This window comes from Miscanthus floridulus, chromosome 19 (assembly GCF_019320115.1).
Source record: "Miscanthus floridulus cultivar M001 chromosome 19, ASM1932011v1, whole genome shotgun sequence".
Classification (NCBI taxonomy): Eukaryota; Viridiplantae; Streptophyta; class Magnoliopsida; order Poales; family Poaceae; genus Miscanthus; species Miscanthus floridulus.
In genome coordinates this window covers 2,466,014-2,479,694 of record NC_089598.1, presented here as the reverse complement: position 1 = coordinate 2,479,694, position 13,681 = coordinate 2,466,014, and positions in this window count along the sequence as shown.

The following is a 13,681-nucleotide window of genomic DNA, read 5'->3' as shown; positions in this document are numbered from 1 at the left end:
CAAATTAGTGAACCAAAACAAATTTCATAATTTTTGGAATTATACAGTGACCTACAAAAATCATGGAAATTGCATTTTTCAATTAATGGACTGAATATTTGAACATTCAAAATTTATCCAAATTTCAAATTTCAAATTTTTAAATCATACTAGAACATGTACAGAAGCTACACAAAAATTTTTAGAATTTTTGGATGTGTAAATAAATTCCTACAAAATTGCAAAATTGCTGCACTATTCAAAATCAGAAAATAACCAAAGCTTACTATTCTTCTTCCTCAGCATCACTGACAGCCTGACCCCACGCGTCAGCGACAGCGGGCAAGACGCGGCGGCGCGGCCAACTCCGGCCAGCAAAACGCGCCGGTGGTGACTCTCCGGCGACACAGACTGCTCCTACATGATCTACACTAAGTCGCGCATCTATCCCAAGCCTCAGAACAGAAAAGGACACACCGGATGGAACTCGACGCCGGCCATGGCGGCTCGGACCCGACGGCGGTCGATGTAACTAGGGCTACGGCGCGGTAGAGTCAAAGGAAGAGTGAGCAACACGCTCAGGAGCTCACAGTGATCACGATGATGTGCTTGGAGCAGTCGGAGATGGTCTGGAGCAGCCTGGCCACGGTGAGGGCAGTCGCGGCGGAGCTCTGACCGGTCACGGGGAAGACGGGTTGCGCCGGGCGATTCCGGCCAACACCAGCGACGAGAGCAAGTCGAGGAGGAGCGCAAGACCAATGCGATCACATTGACGTAGCTGGGAACGGCTGACGTGGCTCGACGAGGCCTACGGCGAGCGGCGGAGCTATACGGTGGCGGAGCAGAGCAGAGGGGAAAACGATGACGACGGCGGCGACGGTGGCTATTTATAGCCGGGATGAGCTCGCCCGGCTGCGACAGCACACGACGGAGACGCCACGGCGATGGTGACGTGCCTGCACGCGGGAAAGCGGCGAAATTTGATCGGCGGTGACCCCCCGCGTGGCGCCGGCGGCAAGCAGTGAGGTGGAGATGATTTTTGAAATAATTACAGAACTGCCACTGCATTCATTTCTCAAATTACTCAGAAATTTTCTAAAGAAGTTGAAAATCTCCAAAAATGAAAGTTGTTCAATTTTTCAAGTACTACAACTTTGGTTTAAGAAACATTTTCAAATTCTGCCTCCATTTTGAAATTCAAATTTAGGGTACATTTAAAGATTTGAATCATTTCAAAATTACTCCAAATTTTAAATGTAAACTTGAAAAACTTTGAATACCAAAGTTGATCTCCATAAAATAATCTCCAACTTTGCTTTTTGCCTCAACCCCAAATTCCTCATGGATTTTGAATTAATTAAAAGGGGCAAAAAGGACTTTTATGATTTGAATGTGAATTCAAATTTGATTTGTCTTCCTTTTACTTAAATTTTGATTTTTGACCAGTAACATGGCCCATTAGGGTTATTTGAGTCAAATGACACATGGTCTCACATGATCACATGAAATTTGACCCTTGTGGTCATGATCTTTGTTTAAGGTTTTTGAAACACATCACATGAAATAACAACATTATGAAATAAACCTTATTTAGTGAATGCATTCAAAACTTTATACTATATGAATGCTTTGCAATGCACATGATGACATGTCAAATTTTAGTATTAGGTCAAAACACCAGAGGTGTTACAAAATTGGCTGAAAACACTGTTTCTGACATAAATGTTGAGAGAGAAAAACACTGTTCCGGTTGAAAAAAGAAGTCGAACAAGCCGGATATGGGATAAGCCGAACGGGGCCCATTGATTAAGAACTTTTTAGAAGCTAGGGGGCTGTGGCCCAGTCTAGTCTATTGGGCATAGCTGCTTGTTGCTGCTGCAATTTTGTAACTACCGACCATTGTCGCATCAACAGCTAATAGTGTAGCTACCAAGAAAGTATCCCCCATTTCAAATTATAAGATCTAGATATACACAATGGGCGCGTTCGGCTGGTCTGAAAGTTTCAGACCAGCCGACTGGTTCGGCTTGTTTCCCTCACGTGCTACAGTGTATCTTTCAGCCGCTACAGTATTTCTCTCTCACAAAACCAGTCGCTACAGTGTTTTTGCTTCTTTTTTCAGACAAGCGAACGGGGCCAATGTAGATACATAGTAAAAGTATTGAATATGGAAAAGACAAAATATCTTACAATTTGGAGCGGATGACAAAGCCTTTGTCATGTGAGGATTGATGGTAGCCATCTTAGTGTCTCGTTGTCAGTCAGTTTGGTGTAGTTCCAACTACTAACACATTAGAAATACATATAAACCCTTTTGTATGTTTATGTGATGTCAACTGCTAGCACAACTAGAAAAACATATAAACCCTTTTGTATGTTCATGTCATGCCAAACTCTCACCCTTTTAGGCCCAAGGTTCTCTCCAAAACTATCACCCTGTTTACGTGTGCTTATTTGGCTTATAAGTCGTACTTTTTCAGTCAATGAACAGTACTTTTCTCTCACACTAAATCAGCCAACATTACTTTCAGCCATGGCTTATCAGCCAAACAAGCCCAAGTGAACAGGGCGATATATGATATGGAGTCTTGACCAACTAGAGCATGGTAGTGGCTTGTTTGAAAATTAGTTCTTTCAATTTCAATTGCAAAAGAAAGATGCCTTTGCAGGCCGTAACATGGACATAATTGCAAAAAGGACACAAGATCCACACGGTTAATACTTAATAGAGTGTTTGGATTTCTTCTGAACCAAGGACATTGAACATGGTAATACATTCACACTATACTAAGGCTCTTTTTGGTATATCTTTGCATGTCGTCGATCGTGTCATCCTCGCGCCATGTCGTCACTTGCCTCGTCGCATGCCGCGGCCGAGGTCGCAGAGTGCAACCTCCACGTGCTCTCCTACCGTGTAGGGAAGTCGTGTTCAGGTTTAGCCCCTAGCGGTTGGCACACGGCTGTCGCGATGTTTTAGTTTTCCCGTTCACAGAGGTGGGCCTGCTGGAGGTCGCCTCCTATAGTGATGATTATGTGAGGTCCGAGCATCTTGAGCTTCAGGTAGGTATAGTTGGGGACGGTCATGAACTTGGTGTAGCATGGTCGGCCTAGGATGGCGTGATAGGTGCCGGGGAAATCCGCTATTTCGAAGGTGAGCGTTTCTGTGTGGAAGTTGGCTCGACCTCCGAACGTCACGGGTAAGTCGACTTGTTCAACAGGGACGGCCTAAAGCCCAGGTATAACTCCGTGGAACGAAGCACCGGATGGTCGTATCGCCACCCGTGAAAGCCCCATAGCGTCGTAAGTCTCAGCATAGAGGAGGTTGATGCCGCTCCTGTCGTCCATGAGGACTCGAGATAGGCGGGTCTTGCCGATGATCAGGTCGATGACAAGGGGAAAGCACACCGGTTGCGGAATGTGGTCGGGGTGATCCTTTCTGTTGAAAGTGATCACGATTTCCGACCATTTTAGGAAAGCCAGGACAGCTTCACCCAGGGCGGCTGCATTGACCTCCCTAGTCATGAGGCACCCTTTTAGGATGAGATACACATCCCCCTTCTCCTCATTGCCTGTGGGCTCGGACGGCGCATCCCTATCGGTTTCCTTGTAGTCGCCATTGAAGTAGTGTTTGATGAGGTCGCAATCCTCGAGGGTATGCTTGACTGGATAGCCATGATTGCGACATGGCATCTTGACTATCTTGTCGAAGCTGACATGGTTGAGCTTGCTAGTCTTCTGCTTGTGGAGCCTATTGACCGCCACGACAAACTCGCTATCATGGTGCCTCTAGCTGTCCTTCTTGCCCTTTACCCGTCGACTATGGTCTTTTAGCCTCGTCCGTGGGTTCAGCTTGAGCCTTACCCTTGTATTTGCAGAAGATTGCACGGACGGCCTCCTCATCGGAGGCGTGGCTTGTCGCAAGGTCGACCAACTCCCACATTGTTTGCAGTTTGTAGCGTCCAAGCTCGTGAACGAGTGCTTCGTTGGTCACGCCGGAGATGAATGCTTCGATCATGTCCGCATCCACAATATCGGGAAGCTCATTGCACTGCTTGGAAAAGTGATGGATGTACTAGCGTAGAGTCTCTCCCGCTTTCTACTGATAGGCCTTGAGATCCTAGGAATTTCCAGGGCGCACGTACGTGCCCTGAAAGTTCCCTACGAAGATACGCTTGAAGTCTGCCCATGAGTGCATACTGTTCGTGGGGACATGCTCGAGCCATGCTCGGGCGCTTTCCGCAAGGTAAAGCGGCAAGTATTGCATGATGAAGAGATCGTCGTCCGCCCTGCCTGCTCGATAGGTGAGGCAGAAGTCTTCTAACCACATAGCAGGGTTGGTGTCCCTAAAGTACTTGACGATGTTCGGTGGTGCGCAAAAGCGTGCCGAGAATGGCGTCTGCTAGATCCTTTTCATGAACGCCTGCGGGCCACAGGCGTTCGGGCTTGGGCTGCATCAAGCGTCTCAAACCCTACGATGTCAGCCATAGTTGTCCGGGTCACTGTCATCATAGTGTAGTTGATCTTTGCCAACCCTATCCGGCCCATGGCGCTTGGCGCCTTGAGTTGGATGAGCATTGTGGTTTCCGATGTAGCGACTGCGCGCTGTGGAGGGTTCCCACCCACGCGTCGTGCTATCGTCATCTAGTCAGAGCATGCTTGGTGCGTGGCGCTCCTCGAGGGCACCACGTGCCGAGGAGATGTGTACGAAGCTAGCCTTAGGATGTCGCCTCTCTACGGAGCTTTGAGCCTGTTGTACCGCCATAGTTTCTAGCAGGTCTCACAGCTCCTAATGGATGCGCTTTCCCTCATCGGTTGATGGTTCAAGGGTTGTCCACATGATCATGGTGGCCGCTGCAATGTTTTGGCTGGCTCGAGGAAAGAAGAGCGTCTCCCTCTTGCCCTGCTGGATTTGATCGTACACACTGTGTGCCCTCGCCTGCACACCCTCAGCATTGAGGTGTGGTGGACTAGGGCATCCGCCGTCACTGTGTTCGTTGACTTAATCAGCTTCATGGGCCCTGGCTCATTCTAGGTGCTCCTAGTCATACTCGGCCTACTCTCTAGGGGTGTGGGGAATCAGATAGGCGTCGTCCGCTGCGTCCTCCGCTGGTGCCACCCCATCCTCCAAGAGGTGCAACATGTTGCATTCTCTTAGCGGATGGCAGCTCCCCTCGGAATCAGACTTGAAGTCCATGTTCTCAGGGGTTGCCAGCAAGAGGTCGTAGATGGATTCTGAATCCCTCTCCATCATCCCCACAAACCCAGGAGGAACCTAGCGTCGTCGCACGGCCATCGCGCCTAGCTAGCTCTCGCTTGAAGAGTGCGATCGCGTCCCTCATTTTGAAGGGCAGTGCGGTGTTGGGGTTCCAGAATTCGTCCTCTGGCAGTAGGGGGCCGCTTCTAGAGAGTTGGGCAAAAGCATTCGCCAACATGTAGAAAATGTGTTGGCTTAGCTCTAGCTTGGGATTCACCCCGAGATAGGCGTCAATTCTACATGCTAGCGCATTAGAGTCGATGATCGCGGGACCGGCTTGGGCCAGTCTATGATCAGGCATCCAGATGTGCGGTGGAGCCACATTCTCTTCGCTCAGTCATAGTTGACCCAGGTGGTCGGCCATGAAGTCTAGGTCCCTGAAGCGCAAGGCTTGGCCGGGGAGAAGACTATTGACGGGAGTTGGCCCATCGATGTCGGTGAACTCGAGGCTTCCAAAGCAGATGCAGCTGCCGAGGGCCGCGCCAAGAGCAAGTCCAACATAAGTGTAGGGAGCCATCGCTTCCTTCTCAACAATGAGAGTGCACGATTGTCCCCTACCTGGTGCGCCAACTATCGGTGTTTTATAAACCAGACTAGTAAACTTATACGATTGTCACGCTACTCTAGAAAGATGATGGTAGCATCCAATAGACACGAGGATTTATACTGGTTCAGGCTGGATCCCTACATTCAGTCTCAGAGATGATCAAGTGCGTGTTCCTCGCTTGAATGCTCTGAAGTTCTTACAATGAGGGTGCAAGAATGGTGGAAGAGGTTGGAGAGCTAGAGCTATGAGATGGACTGCCTGAAGAGAAGCTTCAGGAGCCCTACTACGATGGAGAAAGAGTAAAAATGGTAGAGGATTAGAATTCTGGAGATGGTGCCCTGGCTGCCCTTATATAAAGTTTGGGGCCAAGACATTTACAAAGTAGTAGGTTCTCCCAGCCGAAGGGTAGTGAGTCTGAGGGAGGGCCTAGCTAACTTGGCTTGAAAGCTACGCCATCTTGAGGTACACGTCCGGGCATGGTTGTCGTCATGGTCTTGTGGCCACATCATGGTATGGTGTGGCATGGTTCTACTATGTCGGTAGTGGCAGCACTGTAGGCACACAGGTGGTTCGCCAGCTGTCCTGTGCGACGTGGTCTCCACCATGGTCTTTGTCATCATCTCCAGGTTTCCTAGGGTGTCGTATAGGAGTTGGTAGCTGCCCCTAGGTTGTTGATACCTAGTTAGCTTGAGGAGCCGAGGGCCACGATCCTAATCATTGGGTGTTGACGGTAGTTAACATTCATCACAAACTATCAATATAACTTGTATAAATGGCTAAAATGGATCACCAATATAGACTTATGGGTTTAAACTGACAAATTCCATGAGTTTTAGTGAATCTGTGTTTTCAGCAGGATTTAATCAGAGAACCACCAAGGAGGACCTATTTGTCAAAGGAAATTACAGAATTCCACCGCGTAATCGACGTGGAAAGACTCTAGAAGGCTCCAGAAGGTGAATCACCAAAGCGGGACATGTGTCTCTGACATATGGGGCCGCTTGGCCCCAACTAGTGGCCGCCCGGCCCCTGTGGGCCCCACCTATCAGCCTCGTTGTTATGTCGGTTCTCCACTGTTCTTTAAGTCAGTTTGATCCGAGGGCTAAGGATTAACGCTCTGGCCTATATATATCAACCTGCACCCCCCGTCAGGGAATGTCTCATTTGATCCTGAGAGCTGAGAAGCCATAAACCCTAATCCATATGTCCACCAGGATCAAGGCTAGCAATCAAGAGAAGATTAGTCCTCAATAGGATCTAGTCTTGTATTAGAGATAGTGAGATAGAGTGAGAGAGAAGAGTTTGGAGGAGCCCCGGTCTGTCGGAACTCTCTCTACGGCTTGTACCTTGGTGGAATCAAGTTCTTCTTGAGCTTGCTTCTGAGATTTCTCTGTTAATTGACTTCTAATTTAAGTAAGCATCTTGTTCATATTGCTCTTCAGGTTTGCGACTCTCTTTTGAGTACTTTACTCCTCGTAGCTTCTGGGTTAAAGTAGTATTCGTAGTGTAAGCGTGGTGCTTAGACTCGGTTACTCGTGGATGTACCCTATTTTCCGGATCGGTGGTAGCTCGCGAGGGAGACTCTTATAGCCTCCTTGAATCTTTTGTAGTCCACCTTCCGATAGTAGGCATAGCAGGACATTGTTGCTATAGGAAACATATTTTGCCTATGTTTTCTCTAGTAATATCCTCAGAATTGAACAATAGAAGACAAAACTTACCGAAGTTCGAACTAGAAGACCTTAGCAGTCTCCTCTATGCTCCTATTATCTAGCCTTGATTATGAAGTTGGGATAAGTTAGATTTGGTTATTCTCACACATGTTTCCTCGAGTTTGATATAAAACTGGATACTCCCGGTGAAGTGCTACATCGGTATAATATCCATGCGCTTGTGGATTATTCTGTGTGCATTAATTTATATCAACATTGGGGTCGTGGCTTCCCCGATCTGGATGGCCTCTAAGTCAAGGCTCTCATCATGGATCTCATCTCGTAGTGGGTGGAGTTGTACCTTCATCTTGTCGGACCGTATTTGGACCGTGGGCTCCATACCAGTTGTCACTGTTGTACGGTGTTGTCTTGTCTGTGCAAGTGGCACAGGGATGTCATCTGACAGGACCGAGGTGACCACTATCCCCTTGGTCTTTGCGGGGTCAGTGCGGCATGCTTGTTTTTGTCAGAGCAAGCACGCTTGGCTGGGCCCGACCTCTCCCTATTCCCTTCAGGGATCATGACAGGGGAGAGGTTGTACGCCTTTCGAGCGCCGTGCAGCTAAGGCAGGAGGAAGGGGTCGCGACGGACCCCAGCCTCAGCGTCCGACCTGGTTTGCTTGGCTTAGCTGGGCCTCGGTCGTTCGGGCCTTTGCTAGCTGAGATATTGCGGGCCGCGTGACCTGCTAACTAATCGATGTCTTGAGGCACCCCGGGGTCATGACCCCGACAAGTTCTTTCTTTATATAAATGTTTTTTAAACACTGCTCCTGTATCTCAATGTCTGATTTATTATTGTTTTTCATGCAACATACAATTTTTTCCGTTGACTGGCTATAGAAAAAATATGAATTGTTTCTTTTCAATGTACAAGTTGATTATGTAAGGTTGTTGTCTAAAAATTCCTAATATAGCTACTCCTTTTTCTAATGGATAAAATTATACAATCATTTCACTAGTTTGTTGTATTTGGTCTAGTGGAAGAGCCTAATTAGAGAGGAGAGATAACTCTTATACAGTTAAGAAGCCAAACTGAAGTTATCATGTACACATGGTATTAGCAAAAAAGAAAAAGATATATGTTCACCTACTGATTTCTTGCACGGATTAGAAGTCAAACTACTCCCTCACATAAAAAACATACTCTCTCCGTTTCAAAAAGTATGCAACTATAGGATTTAAACAAGTCAAAGTAACATAACTTAACTTTATATTAAATAGTATTAACATTTATGTCTCTAACTAGGTTTGTTACAAATATATATTTCATGATTAATTCAATAATATTTATTTTGAATCATGATTATTAATATTTTTTTATTATTTTGGTCAAACTTTAAATCGTTACATTTTTTATGGACGGAGGAAGTGTTATATTTCTGGCTCTATGATCATGTACAACTTGGGCTATAATTGTTTATAAGAAGATGAGTTATGATGTCTAATGAATGTATATATACGGTTGCGCAAATGTTACTCCAGACAAACAAATTATTTTCAAAGTTTTAATTTTTCTATCCTTGTACCAAAAAAGTTTTAAAGTTTCTACCATGTTTCTGCAAAAGGGTTAGCGCCACATACCCTTTCTCTGTGTCATGTGAAGGATCCAATCACCAATCAAACATTCACGCTGTCAACACCATCGTTCATCGCCAACCATTTACCATCTCAAGCCATTCCAAATGCTCGGCATGTGTGTCAACTGCCAGAAGCCACGCATGCGTCCATGTCCATCCATGCACACACAAAGGGCAACTCTCATGTCCCACCAAGCCCATACGTCCAGCAGCTCTCGCCTGCCAGGGTGCCAGGGACGCGGACGCTCGCCGTCAAACCCGGCGAGCGGCCGCGCGTGGATCACGGCGAGACGCACGTCCGCCTCCCGACCCACAGCGCTGGCTCCCTCCCTCCTCCAATCCACCTCGCCTATGTCCGCTCACCCGAGAGGGCTCAGCATCCTTTGGAAGAAGAAGTAACTCTTCTCCCTAAGGCCTGAGCACCTTACCGCGGTGAGTCGAGCCGGCGCACGTCACCCTCGAGGCTCATGCTCACTATTAGATAATCTACTGCTACCTTGTGTGAACACAGCAAGGGAAGACGGCACCGAAAGGCCCCCTGCTGTGATACTATAGCCGTTGCAGGTGCAGGCGCCACACGGCTCACCTGCAGCACTGTAGGCACATGCAAAGGCCGACGTAGAGTCAACCATATATGTTGTCTAGTCACTGTTGTAGCAGGGCAGCTGTACTGGGACTAGATGGATAGAGTTGTATAAATAGACTACCACAGCAACTCAGTAAAGAGAGTTCAGATTTGCCATCTCACGGACAGGGCTTCGGGCAACGCTGGTGTCTTATACTGTGTTTGTATGCTCTGTTCTCCCTTCTTCTTGTAGCTCTAGCCATAGTGTGTGGGGATGGACAACGCTTGTTCATGGTCAGCGCGGCTAGTGAGTGCTCGGCAACACTAGCGGGTGCTTGGCAAGACTGGTGAGTGGTTCACTCACATGAGCCGGTGATCCTGTGGGCCAACAAGTGGTATCGGAGTCGTAGAAGTGCCGTCTCCAGACTAACCGCTGGCGATGATGGGTGGTTCGGAGATGGGCGACAGCAGTGGCACTGCTGTGGCTGCCCAGCCACGACTAGAGGTCGTTGTTCACACGGTACGGGAGATCAGCGGCACAAGTTGGCCGACGCTGACTTGCACCAACTATGGAGAGTGGTCGGTGACCATGAAGGTCAAGCTCAGAGCCCGACGACTCTAGAATGCTATTGACAATGGCACTGATAATGAAGAAGATGACATGTCAGCGTTGGAGGCTATCCTCGCTGCTATACCGGCAGAGTATAAGGAGCCGTTGAGGGCGAAGAGCTCGGCTAAGGAGGCGTGGGAGGCTATTGTGGCGATGCACATCGGTTCCGACCGCGCAAAGAAGGCAACGGCCTAGCTTCTGAAGCAGGAATACGCCAACCTCAAGTTCAAGGATGGTAAAATGGTGGAGGACTTCTCCCTTTGCCTACAGACGCTCATCAACAAGCTAAAGAGTCATGGCATCACCATCGATGAAGAGGAGGCGGTCTCCAAGTACCTCTACTCCGTGCCGGCAAAGTACATCCAGATCACTCTCTCCATAGAGACGATGCTGAACTTGTCCACCCTCACCATTGTGGATGTGACAGGTCGTCTGCGGGCGGTGGATGAGCACCTAGAGTAGGCGACAGCAATGAAGGACAGCGGGAAACTCCTGCTAACAGAAGAGGAGTTGGCTGTTTGGAGGAACTCCGGGAAGGCAGCCTCCTCCAGCCACGGTGGCGATGGCAAGCGTCGTGGCAAGGCTTCTTCGGAGAAGAAGCAGGTCGACCCCAACGCCTACCGGCGTTGCGGGAAGATGGGCCATTGGGCACGGGAGTGCCCAAATCACAAGCAGGAGAAGAAGGCCCAGGCTCATCTGGCACAAGCTAATGATGAGGATGAGGCCACTATCCTGATGATGACAATCTATGCACTACACGACGTCGAGGCCGAGGAGAGAGAAGAGGTGACAATGGTGGAAGGACCTAGCAAGGCTCTGAAGACTGTCAACCTCGACAAACCATGCACCCAAGTCCACCTCGGATGTGTGGGCGCCAACCAGGAGCAACGATGGTATCTGGACTCTGGTGCCAGCAACCACATGACGGGCTCCAAGAAATCCTTCTCTGAGCTCGACAACGATGTTACTGGTACGGTGAAGTTTGGTGATGGCTCAAGGGTGGCTATCCAAGGGCGCGGCACCATCATCTTCAGGTGCTAGAACTGGGAGCATCATACGCTAACGGATGTATATTACATCCCCTAGCTGTGTTTCAGCATCATCAGCATTGGTCAGCTGGATGAGCGTGGTAGCGAGGTACTGATCAAGGATGGAGTCCTTAGGATCAGGGATCGGGAGCAGTGACTTCTCGCCAAGGTGAAGAGGTCCCTGAACTGGTTGTACCTACTCAACCTGAAGGTAGAGCAGCCAGTGTGCCTGGCGACAAGGCACTCCGAGGAATCGTGGATGTGGCATGCCCAGTTCGGACATCTCAGATTCGATGCGCTTGGTCGGCTAGAGAAGATGGTCTGAGGGCTACCCCACATCAAGCATGGAGACAAACTGTGTGACAGCTGCCTGGTTAGGAAGCAGAGGAGGCTACCATTCCCAAAGGCGGCCAAGTATCGCGTGAAGGACGCTCTCGAGCTCATCCACGGCGACCTCTGTGGGCCAATCACGCCAGCTACAAACGATGGTCGGTGGTACTTCCTCCTGCTTGTGGATGATTACAGTCGCTACATGTGGCTGCAACTCCTGGCGAGCAAGGATGAAGCGGCGGCGGCGATCAAGAAGTTCAAGATGCGCGTGGAGGCTGAGAGCGGCAAGAAGCTCCGCGTGCTAAGGACTGATCGCGGTGGCGAATTCACTTCGATGGAGTTCGCTGCATACTACGTGGATTAGGGTGTGGGGCAACACCACACCGCGCTGTACTTGCCACAACGGAATGGCATGGTGGAGCGACGAAACCAGACGGTGGTCGACATGGCCCAATCCATGATGAAGGCCAAAGGCATGCCGGCAAGGTTCTGGGGGGAGGCGGTGACCACGGCGGTGTTCATCCTCAACCGCGCTCCTACTAAGGCCCAGATGGGCAAGACACCATTTGAAGCTTGGTATGGGTGCAAGCCGAGCGTGTCCTTCCTCCGGACATTCGGCTACATCGGCCACGTCAGGAAGATGAAGCCGAACCTCACCAAGCTGAAGGACAGGAGCACACCCATGGTGTTCCTGGGCTACGCAGAGGGTACCAAGGCGTACCGGCTCTATGACCCACGTGAAGACAAGGTGCTTGTCTCACGTGACGTCGTGTTCGACGAGGAGGCAGCTTGGGACTGGAGCAGTCCGAGCACGGGGAAGCTGGTGGCTTCACCAGCACCTTCATCGTCGAGCACTTGGTCATCCATAGTGGTAGAGACGCTGGGGAAGAGGTGCCGAGCACTCTAGGAGGAGTGCCGAGCACTCCGGCGATAGAGCCGAGCACTCCTGGGGTAGTGCCAAGCACTCCTAGAGGGATGCTGAGCACACCAGGAGTGGTGTCGAGAGGTTCTGTAGTGGTGGCGACTACTCCAAGACGGGTGCCGAGCACTTCTGTGGTGGAGCCAAAACGTCTTGTAGTAGTGCCGACCACTCCAAGACTGAGGCTAGGCACTCCTACAGTGTGGCCGAACACTGCAGGAGTTATGACGAGCTATCCAGAAGTAGTACCGAGCACTGCAACCAGGGTGCCGAGCACTCCAGTGGAACAGGGAACTCCATCGACGCCGATCGAGTTTACCTCACCTCCAAGTGACATCACTGAGTTTATGGATGCCTTCCACGAAGGTGAGGAGGTGCAGTTCCACAGGCTATACGACATCGTCGGTGGTATGGACCCTCAGGACTGGCTGGTCGGCTGCTCAATGACGCAGAGCTGCTGCTCGTTAGTGCAAAGGAACCACCCACGTTCGCGCTAGCCGAGCGCAATGGAAACTGGCGACGGGCGATGCTAGAGGAGATGAAGGCGATCGAGGAAAACGAGACTTGGCAGCTCATCGATCCACCTCCAGGATGCCGTCCGATCAGCCTGAAGTGGGTGTACAAGGTCAAGCGGGACGAGCTCGGCGCCATTGTCAAGCACAAGGTGCGTCTCGTCGCTCGAGGCTTTGTTCAGCGCGAGGGCATAGACTTCGAGGAAGTCTTTGCGCCAGTAGCTTGCATGGAGTCGGTTTGTTTGCTACTAGCTTTGGCAGCAGCAAAGGACTGGCGCGTCCATCATTTGGACGTTAAATCGGCCTTCCTCAATGGTGAGCTAGCGGAAACGGTCTTCATTAGGCAACCTCTAGGTTTCGCCATCAAGGGAGAGGAGCACAGGGTGCTCCGACTGCGTAAGGCGCTCTACGGGCTGTGGTAGGACCCACGAGCATGGAACGCCAAGCTTGACGCCACGCTGGGCGAGCTTGGGTTTCAGCAGTGCGCAACCGAGCACGTGCTCTACTCGTGGCGACGGGGGAAGGAGGAGCTCGTCGGCGACGTGTATGTGGACGACTTAATCGTCACCGGCGCGCGTACAGAGGACATCAACAGCTTCAAGCGCGAGATGGTGGCTCGTTTTCGAATGAGCGATCTCGGCACACTCTC